Raw genomic sequence first — 16,691 nt, forward strand, 5'->3', positions numbered from 1 at the left:
CCTTCTGATGACGTGGAAGCCAGGGAAGAGTCAGTCCCCCGACGTCTGCGCCTCTTCCTACTTGCTGGAGCCCTTACCCGTATCCCTACTTTCACATGAGGAGAAAGACCGGGTACCAGAGTCCACTCCACTACCAGGGATACCAACACTCTCTCTGGACCAGTCAGGGTCCAAAGAAGACTCACCAGCCTGTGCAGCCACGGTTGCTGACTCCACCCTGCAGACTTCCTGACTCTGTTGCACTTTCCATGACGTCAGCCATCTCTGCAGCTGCGGAAACAAGAGAAACATCATTCCCGGCCGCAAGCGCAGGTGCTACAGTCGAGCCGGACAACTGGCCCTGCTCCCTAGGTGCACTTATCGAGGCCAAAACTGGTACAAGTGCCCGCGTAACATCAGTAGCCAATGAACCAGCATCAGTGCCCTGCCCACCTGGCACAGTGGTTAGCAGGGGAAGTACTGACAACACAACCGCCGCACAAATTGTAGATAAAACAGATGCATCTAAAGCAGGAGCGGCCACACTAGGCGGTACGCCACGCACTACCCCCGCGTAAGTCCTATGGCCACAAAGAGCGGAATGAGCGCCCCCAGTGGGCTGCAACAGCCTTGCCGAGCCTTCACTGTCAGCAGTGTAGAATCATCATCTACCCCAGAGGAACTCTGCTGCGCACTCCTACGGCTCACTCTCCTCCTTTCCCTAGCATTAGTCCCTCTCTCCACTGCCTGCATGCTACCGCTGCCATGGAGACGCTGGGATCCCCCGGCCGCGACTCCAGCATTCCCCACAACACTAAGTCTGCCTCTTAATGCCAAGCATGACCTCTTTGACAAGGCTATGTGACCCTGCCTAGCCGACTCACTACCCCCAGCACGCGCAATACCCACGGCACCTGAACTCATAGCTCCATCCAGAGCTCCCCTAAACGAGTCCTCTCTTAGCAAATCCCACCTATCCCACCGTCCGCGAACACGAGAAGCCACGCCCTCCGCACCGGAGGACACCCCAGCCCGTCCGGACCGAGACCATCCACCTCCAGGCCGACCAGCCCTACCTCCCATAACGACGCGGGATGGAGTAGCCTTAATGGAGCGGGAAGTCCTGCCTCGGGAAGCTGCCGTCAAGCCCGGATCCCACACCGGAGCACGGGCCTGACGCCGCAGACGCGGTCCGACATCCCTAACCGCCATAGAGGACCAAGAATACCCTATACGTCTCGCGGCTCGGAGAACGAGCCTGTCCCCGAAGGCCGACACCACTCCTAACAGCCTCTGGCCTGCCCCAACCCTGAACACATGCCTGTGACACCTGGTCCGCGTCAGCTAAGCGCGCTGGCAGTACCTTGCTGCACCTAGGCCTAGCAGACATAGCTATACACGATAAAGCAGGAGAATAGAGGAAAATAAAGAAAAGAATTAAGAGTTAGAATGAAAACATAGATAAGAGCAGAATAGAAAAGTATGACTACAGAATTACAGCAAAACCACACTTCAACAGAAGTACCGTACTTATCCTTCCAACGAAAAAACTGGAAAGAGGCAGAAACTTCTAGTCTGAAATCCTATATTCCTAGCAGTTCCACCCCTGACTCTATAACAACCAATCAAGTTAAACCAAGACATGCACAACGTTCCTCCCCCAAAAAACCTCAACCTGACAGCCAGCAGTGATCCATTAATGCTGCATTCAGACTGCAAATGCCGGATCCTACCCGGTAAGACAAACGTGTACTTACCGGGTGGGATCCGGCATTTGCACTCCGCTGCTGGCTTTCCGACCCGGCAATATACCGGGTCGGTTGCCATAACAACGGAGCGCGCAGCAGCAGCAGGGGCGGGGGTGGAGGCGGCGTCGGGAGATGAGCTCATCTCCAGCGCCGCCTCTCCCTATCTTGTGAATGGGAACCGTGTCGCATCGACACGGCTCCCATTCACACCGCACCTGACCCGGTAATCAACCCGGGTAAAACCCTTCTTTTTTACCGGGTTGATTTACCGGGTCAGGCGACCCGCTAAATCGGCCAGTGTGCTTTCACATCGCACACTGACCCGGTTCGACACGGCAATATGCCGTGTCGGTACCGGGTTATTTGTGCGATGTGAAAGGGGTATGACTGACATGCTAAATGCCCAGACCGGTGAGTTTATGCTGTTCAGACACACAAGATGCACTACACAGTCTTATTGTAACAAATGAGTGCAACAATAGGAAGAAAGAAAAACTGACTGCTTTAATTGGTATTAAAAATTGTAAAAATATATAAATATATTCGGCAGGATGTAATGGCATCTGAGGTTACGGAAGGTGCGCTATGCTGGCTGATCTCAGACTTTTTTTAAAAAGTGGCAATCATTTACAAGGCATGGTTTACCTTGTAAATAATTGTGGATTTAAAAAAAAATGTCCGAGTTCAGCCGACATCTCTCACCTCCGGCAAACTCAGATGCCATTACACCGCGCCGCATGCATATATCTGATTTTCGTTATAAATTATACAAGGCCTTTTTTTTTTACCATATAGAGTTTTTATTGACACTAAATGTACAATAAAAACATATATTAAAGCTTTAAAGTATTAAAACATAGCTATAATTTTCCAGTTCTATGGATATAGAATTCATTTAAATTTATGCTGCAACAGCTTTTGAACATAGAATAAATGTCATTGATATCACCCGTTGAAAGTTTTGCAGTTCATTAGGTATCCTTAGCTTAGCATCTGCAATGATTAAATCAAGGTTAATTCACCAGCAGTTGCAGGGATATAGGGGGTCATTCCAACCCATTCGCACGCTGCTGTTTGTCGCAGCGGTGCGAACAGGTCGGTTCTGCGCATCTGCGCCGGCCGCAATGCACACGCGCGTCATTGCCCAGTGACGGTCGTCGCTGGGCAACGACAAGAATAATGAAGAAAGTGATCGCTTCCGCGATCGCAAAAAGAGTGACAGGCGAAAGGCATTCCTGAGAGTGGAGCAGCAAATGCAGGCGTGTCCAGGCTTTTGGAGGGCGGATGTCTGACGTCAATTCCGGAACCTTCATCACTGTATCCATCGCACAGGGTAAGTAGCTGCAGAGCTAGTCTTGTTTTGCACAAAACTGTTTTAGCATAGCAGGGCTGCACAAGCGATCGCAGCCTTGCTATGCTAAAATACACTCCCCCATAGGCGGCGTCTAGTTGATCGCACGAGCAGCAAAAAGTTGCTACGTGCGATCAACTCGGAATGACCCCCATGGCAGGGACGTGCAGTCAGTGGAGGCAGGGAAGGCAGTGCCTCCCCTGTCATAATGATTAAAATAATAAAAAGATGATATTTATAACACAGAGTCTGTGATAGATATCTTCTTTTATTATTTTAACCATTCCCCACCTAGAAAATCCCAGCATTTTAGGGTTGGAGGCTGCTAACATTAAAGTCCGGCCAGCGAGGGGCGGGCAGGGGGCAGGGCGAAGCAATGGGCTGTGAAAGCCCATTGAAAATGTATGGGGAAGCGACACCACTACAGGTGCCTCAATGAGAGGGGCGTGCATTCAGCCCACATGAATGCACGCACCTGTCAGTCCCCCAGATGAGATTGGACCAGTGGATCCACTGGATCCGCTGGCCAGCGGGCACATGCGGTGGCGCGACACGGCATCATGGCATCGGGACCCGACGGAAAGGGTGGCTGGTGGCAGACCTGGATCCAAGAGGATCCAGACCCTGTCAGCCACTCTGCAGAGTTCGGCAGCAGAGAGCAGCTTCCAATTTCAAAAATGGCGCTTCAGCGTCATTTTTGAAATTCAAGATAGCTGCCGCGAGCCAATCACGGCACGCCGCGTCATTGCCCCACCCCCTCAACTGGCTTATATATGCCAGCAGCGAGGTAGCGGCGGTCAGTCTGGCGGTGGGGAGGGAGCAGTCAAGAGCTCCCGAAGACCGAAGACGCCGGAAGCCCTGGGGAGGCGGTGGCCATGCAAAAGAGCTTAAAGGCCGCCGTCCCCCAGGTGAAGACGCCAGAAGTCCTGGAGTGGGGGTGGCCATGCAAAAGAACTTAAATGCCACCTCCCCCAGGTGAAGGTCCAGCACAATAAAATATTAAAACATTAGGTGTTGTGTTTTTATTTTAATATTTTCTTTACAGGCAGACTATGGGTGTCAGCAGGCCATTAATGTCCGGACATGCTGGCACTTGTGGTTCTCCAAGTGCCGGCATGCTTAGGCAGGCTTGTTGGGACCTGTAGGCCGACTGTAAAGAACAATATTAGTATGCCATGAATCCCGCACCCACCGCCACCAGGGCTTTCAGCCCAGTGCTGGTTGTTGCTCAGGAGGGAGGATCCCATTTAAATTTTCAGGGCCCCCACTTCCTGCAGAATTCCAACCCTGGGCTGACTGGTTTGGGGGGTGCTTAATGATATGGCAGAGGGACACCACACTGAGTGTCTCCCCTGCTATGGCATTACTCCCCCTGGCTGGTTCAGCCTAGTGCTGGTCTTTGTAAAAGAAGGGGAACCCTATGCTTTTTTTTTTGGGGGGGGGGGGGAGACAGGGAGGAGGAGAGGTGGCGCCAGTGCCTCACCAGTCACTGCTTTTACCGCACATCACTGCCCCATAGTACCTGATCCACTCGACTTGACTGTATATCTTTCAGGGAGCTCACTTGACAATAGTAGATCAGGAGCACCAGAAAGACATTGCCAATGCCATCCATGATTACTTGCGCTTAGATGCATGAAACGCGTTGGAGGCAACGAGACCAGCATCAAGACTTGTCTGCTTGGCCGGCTTCTTGCACTCCGCCGGCGGCTTGCCGTGACGTCACCCGCCGGGATCTACGATCGCTGGATGCAGCGATCTGAAGTGTCTGGGAGGAAACAAGCATGTAACCCAGCACGGACGGTACACAGAGATTACAACATCTGAGACCACAACAGGTAGGGCAAGTCAGGGAGAGGCTAATACAAACAGCAGCTACCCGCACGGACTGTGGACACTCTAATTACCCCAAAAGGGGCTGTTTAACCAATTTTTCCCTACAGGTGCCACATAATAATTTTTAGCGCTTATTTTTTAATCTATAATAGTAGATCAGTAGTTTTGTAGCCGCAGTTTCTGCCAAATGCGCTGGGATGTAAGTACAATTAAATGGGTGATATTAGTCCTATGAAACAAGTGGGTGAATGCTTCTTTGTCAAGGTGTTTCATTCTATTACAGTTCTTTTTCAAGACTTGAATGATTTTGCTGATAGTGACAGACCAGAATCTTTTGTCAAATACTCTCTTGATAGTAGAACATCTGAGAAAGACGACCATACCAACACACAGGATAAGGTCTACACAGACCTCAAATTATGTGTGTCAGATCTCTGTAAGTGGTACAGTAACTGTCTTTTTCTGTGCGTAATAGAGATGAGCGCCTGAAATTTTTCGGGTTTTGTGTTTTGGTTTTGGGTTCGGTTCCGCGGCCGTGTTTTGGGTTCGAACGCGTTTTGGCAAAACCTCACCGAATTTTTTTTGTCGGATTCGGGTGTGTTTTGGATTCGGGTGTTTTTTTCAAAAAACACTAAAAAACAGCTTAAATCATAGAATTTGGGGGTCATTTTGACCCCAAAGTATTATTAACCTCAAAAACCATAATTTACACTCATTTTCAGTCTATTCTGAATACCTCACACCTCACAATATTATTTTTAGTCCTAAAATTTGCACCGAGGTCGCTGTGTGAGTAAGATAAGCGACCCTAGTGGCCGACACAAACACCGGGCCCATCTAGGAGTGGCACTGCAGTGTCACGCAGGATGGCCCTTCCAAAAAACCCTCCCCAAACAGCACATGACGCAAAGAAAAAAAGAGGCGCAATGAGGTAGCTGTGTGAGTAAGATTAGCGACCCTAGTGGCCGACACAAACACCGGGCCCATCTAGGAGTGGCACTGCAGTGTCACGCAGGATGTCCCTTCCAAAAAACCCTCCCCAAACAGCACATGACGCAAAGAAAAAAAGAGGCGCAATGAGGTAGCTGACTGTGTGAGTAAGATTAGCGACCCTAGTGGCCGACACAAACACCGGGCCCATTTAGGAGTGGCACTGCAGTGTCACGCAGGATGTCCCTTCCAAAAAACCCTCCCCAATCAGCACATGATGCAAAGAAAAAGAAAAGAAAAAAGAGGTGCAAGATGGAATTGTCCTTGGGCCCTCCCACCCACCCTTATGTTGTATAAACAGGACATGCACACTTTAACCAACCCATCATTTCAGTGACAGGGTCTGCCACACGACTGTGACTGATATGACGGGTTGGTTTGGACCCCCCCCAAAAAAGAAGCAATTAATCTCTCCTTGCACAAACTGGCTCTACAGAGGCAAGATGTCCACCTCATCTTCACCCTCCGATATATCACCGTGTACATCCCCCTCCTCACAGATTATCAATTCGTCCCCACTGGAATCCACCATCTCAGCTCCCTGTGTACTTTGTGGAGGCAATTGCTGCTGGTCAATGTCTCCGCGGAGGAATTGATTATAATTCATTTTAATGAACATCATCTTCTCCACATTTTCTGGATGTAACCTCGTACGCCGATTGCTGACAAGGTGAGCGGCGGCACTAAACACTCTTTCGGAGTACACACTTGTGGGAGGGCAACTTAGGTAGAATAAAGCCAGTTTGTGCAAGGGCCTCCAAATTGCCTCTTTTTCCTGCCAGTATAAGTACGGACTGTGTGACGTGCCTACTTGGATGCGGTCACTCATATAATCCTCCACCATTCTATCAATGTTGAGAGAATCATATGCAGTGACAGTAGACGACATGTCCGTAATCGTTGTCAGGTCCTTCAGTCCGGACCAGATGTCAGCATCAGCAGTCGCTCCAGACTGCCCTGCATCACCGCCAGCGGGTGGGCTCGGAATTCTGAGCCTTTTCCTCGCACCCCCAGTTGCGGGAGAATGTGAAGGAGGAGATGTTGACAGGTCGCGTTCCGCTTCACTTGACAATTTTGTCACCAGCAGGTCTTTCAACCCCAGCAGACTTGTGTCTGCCGGAAAGAGAGATCCAAGGTAGGCTTTAAATCTAGGATCGAGCACGGTGGCCAAAATGTAGTGCTCTGATTTCAACAGATTGACCACCCGTGAATCCTTGTTAAGCGAATTAAGGGCTCCATCCACAAGTCCCACATGCCTAGCGGAATCGCTCCGTGTTAGCTCCTCCTTCAATGTCTCCAGCTTCTTCTGCAAAAGCCTGATGAGGGGAATGACCTGACTCAGGCTGGCAGTGTCTGAACTGACTTCACGTGTGGCAAGTTCAAAGGGCATCAGAACCTTGCACAACGTTGAAATCATTCTCCACTGCGCTTGAGACAGGTGCATTCCACCTACTATATCGTGCTCAATTGTATAGGCTTGAATGGCCTTTTGCTGCTCCTCCAACCTCTGAAGCATATAGAGGGTTGAATTCCACCTCGTTACCACTTCTTGCTTCAGATGATGGCAGGGCAGGTTCAGTAGTTTTTGGTGGTGCTCCAGTCTTCTGTACGTGGTGCCTGTACGCCGAAAGTGTCCCGCAATTCTTCTGGCCACCGACAGCATCTCTTGCACGCCCCTGTCGTTTTTTAAAAAATTCTGCACCACCAAATTCAAGGTATGTGCAAAACATGGGACGTGCTGGAATTTGCCCATATTTAATGCACACACAATATTGCTGGCGTTGTCCGATGCCACAAATCCACAGGAGAGTCCAATTGGGGTAAGCCATTCCGCGATGATCTTCCTCAGTTGCCGTAAGAGGTTTTCAGCTGTGTGCGTATTCTGGAAAGCGGTGATACAAAGCGTAGCCTGCCTAGGAAAGAGTTGGCGTTTGCGAGATGCTGCTACTGGTGCCGCCGCTGCTGTTCTTGCGGCGGGAGTCCATACATCTACCCAGTGGGCTGTCACAGTCATATAGTCCTGACCCTGCCCTGCTCCACTTGTCCACATGTCCGTGGTTAAGTGGACATTGGGTACAGCTGCATTTTTTAGGACACTGGTGACTCTTTTTCTGAGGTCTGTGTACATTTTCGGTATCGCCTGCCTAGAGAAATGGAACCTAGATGGTATTTGGTACCGGGGACACAGTACCTCCAACAAGTCTCTAGTTGGCTCTGCAGTAATGATGGATACCGGAACCACGTTTCTCACCACCCAGGATGCCAAGGCCTCAGTTATCCGCTTTGCAGTAGGATGACTGCTGTGATATTTCATCTTCCTCGCAAAGGACTGTTGAACAGTCAATTGCTTACTGGAAGTAGTACAAGTGGGCTTACGACTTCCCCTCTGGGATGACCATCGACTCCCAGCGGCAACAACAGCAGCGCCAGCAGCAGTAGGCGTTACACGCAAGGATGCATCGGAGGAATCCCAGGCAGGAGAGGACTCGTCAGAATTGCCAGTGACATGGCCTGCAGGACTATTGGCATTCCTGGGGAAGGAGGAAATTGACACTGAGGGAGTTGGTGGGGTGGTTTGCGTGAGCTTGGTTACAAGAGGAAGGGATTTACTGGTCAGTGGACTGCTTCCGCTGTCACCCAAAGTTTTTGAACTTGTCACTGACTTATTATGAATGCGCTGCAGGTGACGTATAAGGGAGGATGTTCCGAGGTGGTTAACGTCCTTACCCCTACTTATTACAGCTTGACAAAGGGAACACACGGCTTGACACCTGTTGTCCGCATTTCTGGTGAAATACCTCCACACCGAAGAGCTGATTTTTTTGGTATTTTCACCTGGCATGTCAACGGCCATATTCCTCCCATGGACAACAGGTGTCTCCCCGGGTGCCTGACTTAAACAAACCACCTCACCATCAGAATCCTCCTGGTCAATTTCCTCCCCAGCGCCAGCAACACCCATATCCTCCTCATCCTGGTGTACTTCAACACTGACATCTTCAATCTGACTATCAGGAACTGGACTGCGGGTGCTCCTTCCAGCACTTGCAGGGGGCGTGCAAATGGTGGAAGGCGCATGCTCTTCACGTCCAGTGTTGGGAAGGTCAGGCATCGCAACCGACACAATTGGACTCTCCTTGTGGATTTGGGATTTCGAAGAATGCACAGTTCTTTGCTGTGCTGCTTTTGCCAGCTTGAGTCTTTTCATTTTTCTAGCGAGAGGCTGAGTGCTTCCATCCTCATGTGAAGCTGAACCACTAGCCATGAACATAGGCCAGGGCCTCAGCCGTTCCTTGCCACTCCGTGTCGTAAATGGCATATTGGCAAGTTTACGCTTCTCCTCCGACAATTTTATTTTAGGTTTTGGAGTCCTTTTTTTTCTGATATTTGGTGTTTTGGATTTGACATGCTCTGTACTATGACATTGGGCATCGGCCTTGGCAGACGACGTTGCTGGCATTTCATCGTCTCGGCCATGACTAGTGGCAGCAGCTTCAGCACGAGGTGGAAGTGGATCTTGATCTTTCCCTAATTTTGGAACCTCAACATTTTTGTTCTCCATATTTTAATAGGCACAACTAAAAGGCACCTCAGGTAAACAATGGAGATGGATACTAGTATACAATTATGGACTGCCTGCCGAGTGCAGACACAGAGGTAGCCACAGCCGTGAACTACCGTACTGTACTGTGTCTGCTGCTAATATAGACTGGTTGATAAAGAGATGTCTATGTAACTATGTATGTATAAAGAAGAAAGAAAAAAAAACCACGGTTAGGTGGTATACAATTATGGACGGACTGCCTGCCGAGTGCAGACACAGAGGTAGCCACAGCCGTGAACTACCGTACTGTACTGTGTCTGCTGCTTATATAGACTGGTTGATAAAGAGATGTCGTAGTAGTATGTATGTATAAAGAAGAAAAAAAAACCACGGTTAGGTGGTATATACAATTATGGACGGGCTGCCGAGTGCCGACACAGAGGTAGCCACAGCCGTGAACTACCGCACTGTACTGTGTCTGCTGCTAATATATAGACTGGTTGATAAAGAGATAGTATACTCGTAACTAGTATGTATGTATAAAGAAAGAAAAAAAAACCACGGTTAGGTGGTATATACAATTATGGACGGGCTGCCGAGTGCCGACACAGAGGTAGCCACAGCCGTGAACTACCGCACTGTACTGTGTCTGCTGCTAATATATAGACTGGTTGATAAAGAGATAGTATACTCGTAACTAGTATGTATGTATAAAGAAAGAAAAAAAAACCACGGTTAGGTGGTATATACAATTATGGACGGGCTGCCGAGTGCCGACACAGAGGTAGCCACAGCCATGAACTACCGCACTGTACTGTGTCTGCTGCTAATATAGACTGGTTGATAAAGAGATAGTATACTCGTAACTAGTATGTATGTATAAAGAAAGAAAAAAAAACCACGGTTAGGTGGTATATACAATTATGGACGGGCTGCCGAGTGCCGACACAGAGGTAGCCACAGCCGTGAACTACCGCACTGTACTGTGTCTGCTGCTAATATATAGACTGGTTGATAAAGAGATAGTATACTCGTAACTAGTATGTATGTATAAAGAAAAAAAAAAAAACCACGGTTAGGTGGTATATACAATTATGGACGGGCTGCCGAGTGCCGACACAGAGGTAGCCACAGCCGTGAACTACCGCACTGTACTGTGTCTGCTGCTAATATAGACTGGTTGATAAAGAGATAGTATACTCGTAACTAGTATGTATGTATAAAGAAAGAAAAAAAAACCACGGTTAGGTGGTATATACAATTATGGACGGGCTGCCGAGTGCCGACACAGAGGTAGCCACAGCCGTGAACTACCGCACTGTACTGTGTCTGCTGCTAATATAGACTGGTTGATAAAGAGATAGTATACTCGTAACTAGTATGACTATAAAGAAAGAAAAAAAAACCACGGTTAGGTGGTATATACAATTATGGACGGGCTGCCGAGTGCCGACACAGAGGTAGCCACAGCCGTGAACTACCGCACTGTACTGTGTCTGCAGCTAATATAGACTGGTTGATAAAGAGATAGTATACTCGTAACTAGTATGACTATAAAGAAAGAAAAAAAAAACACGGTTAGGTGGTATATACAATTATGGACGGGCTGCCGAGTGCCGACACAGAGGTAGCCACAGCCGTGAACTACCGCACTGTACTGTGTCTGCTGCTAATATATAGACTGGTTGATAAAGAGATAGTATACTCGTAACTAGTATGTATGTATAAAGAAAGAAAAAAAAACCACGGTTAGGTGGTATATACAATTATGGACGGGCTGCCGAGTGCCGACACAGAGGTAGCCACAGCCGTGAACTACCGCACTGTACTGTGTCTGCTGCTAATATATAGACTGGTTGATAAAGAGATAGTATACTCGTAACTAGTATGTATGTATAAAGAAAGAAAAAAAAACCACGGTTAGGTGGTATATACAATTATGGACGGGCTGCCGAGTGCCGACACAGAGGTAGCCACAGCCGTGAACTACCGCACTGTACTGTGTCTGCTGCTAATATAGACTGGTTGATAAAGAGATAGTATACTCGTAACTAGTATGTATGTATAAAGAAAGAAAAAAAAACCACGGTTAGGTGGTATATACAATTATGGACGGGCTGCCGAGTGCCGACACAGAGGTAGCCACAGCCGTGAACTACAGCACTGTACTGTGTCTGCTGCTAATATATAGACTGGTTGATAAAGAGATAGTATACTCGTAACTAGTATGTATGTATAAAGAAAGAAAAAAAAACCACGGTTAGGTGGTATATACAATTATGGACGGGCTGCCGAGTGCCGACACAGAGGTAGCCACAGCCGTGAACTACCGCACTGTACTGTGTCTGCTGCTAATATATAGACTGGTTGATAAAGAGATAGTATACTCGTAACTAGTATGTATGTATAAAGAAAGAAAAAAAAAACACGGTTAGGTGGTATATACAATTATGGACGGGCTGCCGAGTGCCGACACAGAGGTAGCCACAGCCGTGAACTACCGCACTGTACTGTGTCTGCTGCTAATATAGACTGGTTGATAAAGAGATAGTATACTCGTAACTAGTATGTATGTATAAAGAAAGAAAAAAAAAACCACGGTTAGGTGGTATATACAATTATGGACGGGCTGCCGAGTGCCGACACAGAGGTAGCCACAGCCGTGAACTACCGCACTGTACTGTGTCTGCTGCTAATATAGACTGGTTGATAAAGAGATAGTATACTCGTAACTAGTATGACTATAAAGAAAGAAAAAAAAACCACGGTTAGGTGGTATATACAATTATGGACGGGCTGCCGAGTGCCGACACAGAGGTAGCCACAGCCGTGAACTACCGCACTGTACTGTGTCTGCTGCTAATATAGACTGGTTGATAAAGAGATAGTATACTACTAATATTATATATACTGGTGGTCAGGTCACTGGTCACTAGTCACACTGGTAGTGGCACTCCTGCAGCAAAAGTGTGCACTGTTTAATTTTAATATAATATTATGTACTCCTGGCTCCTGCTATAACCTATAACTGGCACTGCAGTGCTCCCCAGTCTCCCCCACAATTATAAGCTGTGTGAGCTGAGCACAGTCAGATATATATATACATTGATGCAGCACACTGGGCTGAGCAGTGCACACAGATATGGTATGTGACTGAGTCACTGTGTGTATCGTTTTTTTCAGGCAGAGAACGGATATATTAAATAAAACAAACAACTGCACTGTCTGGTGGTCACTGTGGTCGTCAGTCACTAAACTCTGCACTCTCTTCTACAGTATCACAGCCTCAGGTCAATCTCTCTCTCTCTCAACCCTAATCTAAATGGAGAGGACGCCAGCCACGTCCTCTCCCTATCAATCTCAATGCACGTGTGAAAATGGCGGCGACGCGCGGCTCCTTATATAGAATCCGAGTCTCGCGAGAATCCGACAGCGTCATGATGACGTTCGGGCGCGCTCGGGTTAACCGAGCAAGGCGGGAAGATCCGAGTCTGCTCGGACCCGTGAAAAAAACATGAAGTTCGTGCGGGTTCGGATTCAGAGAAACCGAACCCGCTCATCTCTAGTGCGTAATCATTCGAGATTTATGAGCAGCACTAACTGCTGCCTTATTTAAGGCAAAAAAGTTTGCTTAAACATCTTTCTCTGCTAGAGACTAGCGCTGTGACTATATAACCTATTCTGTGTAATATTGCAATTATTGAGATTTTCATCCCGGCACGACCCACTGCAAGAATTTTTTCTATTGCCTATGAAAAGTAAAACAAAAGTACACTATATATATATATATATATATATATATATATAAAAAAATAAAAGGTGACATGTAACTAATAGATATAATATATGTAATGTAATGCACTTAATATAAACACTTGCTCAGTAATTGTTTTTTTATTTTTCTGAATGTTTTCTTGATAACATTGCTATAATAAAATGTATGTGTATTTTTTTATATAATGTATCATATATGAACAGAGGAGTGCAACTCAGCAATACTGCCCACTCTGTGTGGGCAGCAAATGCCACCCATTTGTGCCAAATAAAAAAACTGAGTAAATGTTCACCTATGTAACTAAATATATACACATACAGTATGCAGAGCAGCACATACAGCTGCTAAGCAGCATTCATAGCAGATACACCACTTTTCCAGGAGACATGGCTGATTTGTGTCAGCCTGGTCAAGATATAAACATGCCCAGATCTTCAGTTACATTTATTACTCATTAAACAGCATTGTTTCATATGAATGAAATAATATTAGACCTTCTTATTAGGATTTCCTACACACCCCCATTAAACCCCATTAACATCAAAGATGTTTGCCGGCCCATTTTTGCTGGATTTGGTTTTGATTTATCGTCCGGCTTTGGATTTGGATTCGCCAAACCACCGTGACTTGTTTTGGATCTGGATTTACTGGGGGTTTTTTGCAACAATTTACAAAAAAACACTAAAATCACATAATTTGGGTCTTTTTTTTTTCTAGAGTACTAGTAATTATTAGTACCATTCACTTCCACTAATTTCCAGTCAATTTTGACCACCTCACAGCTCACAATATTGTATTCTCCAAAATTGGCCAAAAGCTGCAATGAGCAGGCTGGTTACTAAGTGACAGAGTAGCGGCACAAGCACACAGCAATTTATAGCACATCTAAGAAACCTTGAGACAGCATACTGACAGGTACAGTGCACAGAACAGCACAAACAAGATATATATATTAGAGATGTGCACTTGAAATTTTTCGGGTTTTGTGTTTTGGTTTTGGGTTCGGTTCCGCGGCCGTGTTTTGGGTTCGACCGCGTTTTGGCAAAACCTCACCGAATTTTTTTTGTCGGATTCGGGTGTGTTTTGGATTCGGGTGTTTTTTTCAAAAAACACTAAAAAACAGCTTAAATCATAGAATTTGGGGGTCATTTTGATCCCAAAGTATTATTAACCTCAAAAACCATAATTTCCACTCATTTTCAGTCTATTCTGAATACCTCACACCTCACAATATTATTTTTAGTCCTAAAATTTGCACCGAGGTCGCTGGATGACTAAGCTAAGCGACCCTAGTGGCCGACACAAACACCTGGCCCATCTAGGAGTGGCACTGCAGTGTCACGCAGGATGGCCCTTCCAAAAAACACTCCCCAAACAGCACATGACGCAAAGAAAAATTAAAGAAAAAAGAGGTGCAAGATGGAATTGTCCTTGGGCCCTCCCACCCACCCTTATGTTGTATAAACAGGACATGCACACTTTAACCAACCCATCATTTCAGTGACAGGGTCTGCCACACGACTGTGACTGAAATGACGGGTTGGTTTGGACCCCCACCAAAAAAGAAGCAATTAATCTCTCATTGCACAAACTGGCTCTACAGAGGCAAGATGTCCACCTCATCATCATCCTCCGATATATCACCGTGTACATCCCCCTCCTCACAGATTATCAATTCGTCCCCACTGGAATCCACCATCTCAGCTCCCTGTGTACTTTGTGGAGGCGATTGCTGCTGGTCAATGTCTCCACGGAGGAATTGATTATAATTCATTTTAATGAACATCATCTTCTCCACATTTTCTGGAAGTAACCTCGTACGCCGATTGCTGACAAGGTGAGCGGCGGCACTAAACACTCTTTCGGAGTACACACTTGTGGGAGGGCAACTTAGGTAGAATAAAGCCAGTTTGTGCAAGGGCCTCCAAATTGCCTCTTTTTCCTGCCAGTATAAGTACGGACTGTCTGACGTGCCTACTTGGATGCGGTCACTCATATAATCCTCCACCATTCTTTCAATGGGGAGAGAATCATATGCAGTGACAGTAGACGACATGTCCGTAATCGTTGTCAGGTCCTTCAGTCCGGACCAGATGTCAGCATCAGCAGTCGCTCCAGACTGCCCTGCATCACCGCCAGCGGGTGGGCTCGGAATTCTGAGCCTTTTCCTCGCACCCCCAGTTGCGAGAGAATGTGAAGGAGGAGATGTTGACAGGTCGCGTTCCGCTTGACTTGACAATTTTCTCACCAGCAGGTCTTTGAACCCCAGCAGACTTGTGTCTGCCGGAAAGAGAGATCCAAGGTAGGTTTTAAATCTAGGATCGAGCACGGTGGCCAAAATGTAGTGATCTGATTTCAACAGATTGACCACCCGTGAATCCTTGTTAAGCGAATTAAGGGCTCCATCCACAAGTCCCACATGCCTAGCGGAATCGCTCCGTGTTAGCTCCTCCTTCAATGTCTCCAGCTTCTTCTGCAAAAGCCTGATGAGGGGAATGACCTGACTCAGGCTGGCAGTGTCTGAACTGACTTCACGTGTGGCAAGTTCAAAGGGCAGCAGAACCTTGCACAACGTTGAAATCATTCTCCACTGCGCTTGAGACAGGTGCATTCCACCTCCTATATCGTGCTGAATTGTATAGGCTTGAATGGCCTTTTGCTGCTCCTCCAACCTCTGAAGCATATATAGGGTTGAATTCCACCTCGTTACCACTTCTTGCTTCAGATGATGGCAGGGCAGGTTCAGGCGTTTTTGGTGTTGCTCCAGTCTTCTGTACGTGGCGCCTGTACGCCGAAAGTGTCCCGCAATTCTTCTGGCCACCGACAGCATCTCTTGCACGCCCCTGTCGTTTTTTTAAAAATTCTGCACCACCAAATTCAAGGTATGTGCAAAACATGGGACGTGCTGGAATTTGCCCATATTTAATGCACACACAATATTGCTGGCGTTGTCCGATGCCACAAATCCACAGTAGAGTCCAATTGGGGTAAGCTATTCCGCGATGATCTTCCTCAGTTGCCGTAAGAGGTTTTCAGCTGTGTGCGTATTCTGGAAACCGGTGATACAAAGCGTAGCCTGCCTAGGAAAGAGTTGGCGTTTGCGAGATGCTGCTACTGGTGCCGCTGCTGCTGTTCTTGCGGCGGGAGTCCATACATCTACCCAGTGGGCTGTCACAGTCATATAGTCCTGACCCTGCCCTGCTCCACTTGTCCACATGTCCGTGGTTAAGTGGACATTGGGTACAACTGCATTTTTTAGGACACTGGTGAGTCTTTTTCTGACGTCCGTGTACATTCTCGGTATCGCCTGCCTAGAGAAGTGGAACCTAGATGGTATTTGGTAACGGGGGCACACTACCTCAAGAAATTGTCTAGTTCCCTGTGAACTAACGGCGGATACCGGACGCACGTCTAACACCAACATAGTTGTCAAGGCCTCAGTTATCCGCTTTGCAACAGGATGACTGC

At 47.3% G+C, this 16,691-nt stretch overlaps 1 protein-coding gene across 4 annotated transcripts in view; it reads right to left on the reverse strand.

Moving 5' to 3' along the window:
- LOC135040731 (E3 SUMO-protein ligase KIAA1586-like) overlaps positions 1–16,691 on the reverse strand; it is a 514,849-nt gene that overhangs the window by 298,926 nt on the left and 199,232 nt on the right. Inside the window, exon 1 of one of the 4 annotated variants that reach the window (XM_063954856.1) lies at positions 186–269. The exons of the other annotated variants lie outside the window; for them this stretch is intronic. The gene's annotated coding sequence lies outside the window, so the exon portion shown is untranslated. Of the gene's footprint in view, positions 1–185; positions 270–16,691 lie in introns of those variants that run through there. 4 annotated transcript variants of the gene reach the window in all.

The sequence above is a fragment of the Pseudophryne corroboree genome, chromosome 2 (assembly GCF_028390025.1).
Source record: "Pseudophryne corroboree isolate aPseCor3 chromosome 2, aPseCor3.hap2, whole genome shotgun sequence".
Taxonomy (NCBI): domain Eukaryota; kingdom Metazoa; phylum Chordata; class Amphibia; order Anura; family Myobatrachidae; genus Pseudophryne; species Pseudophryne corroboree.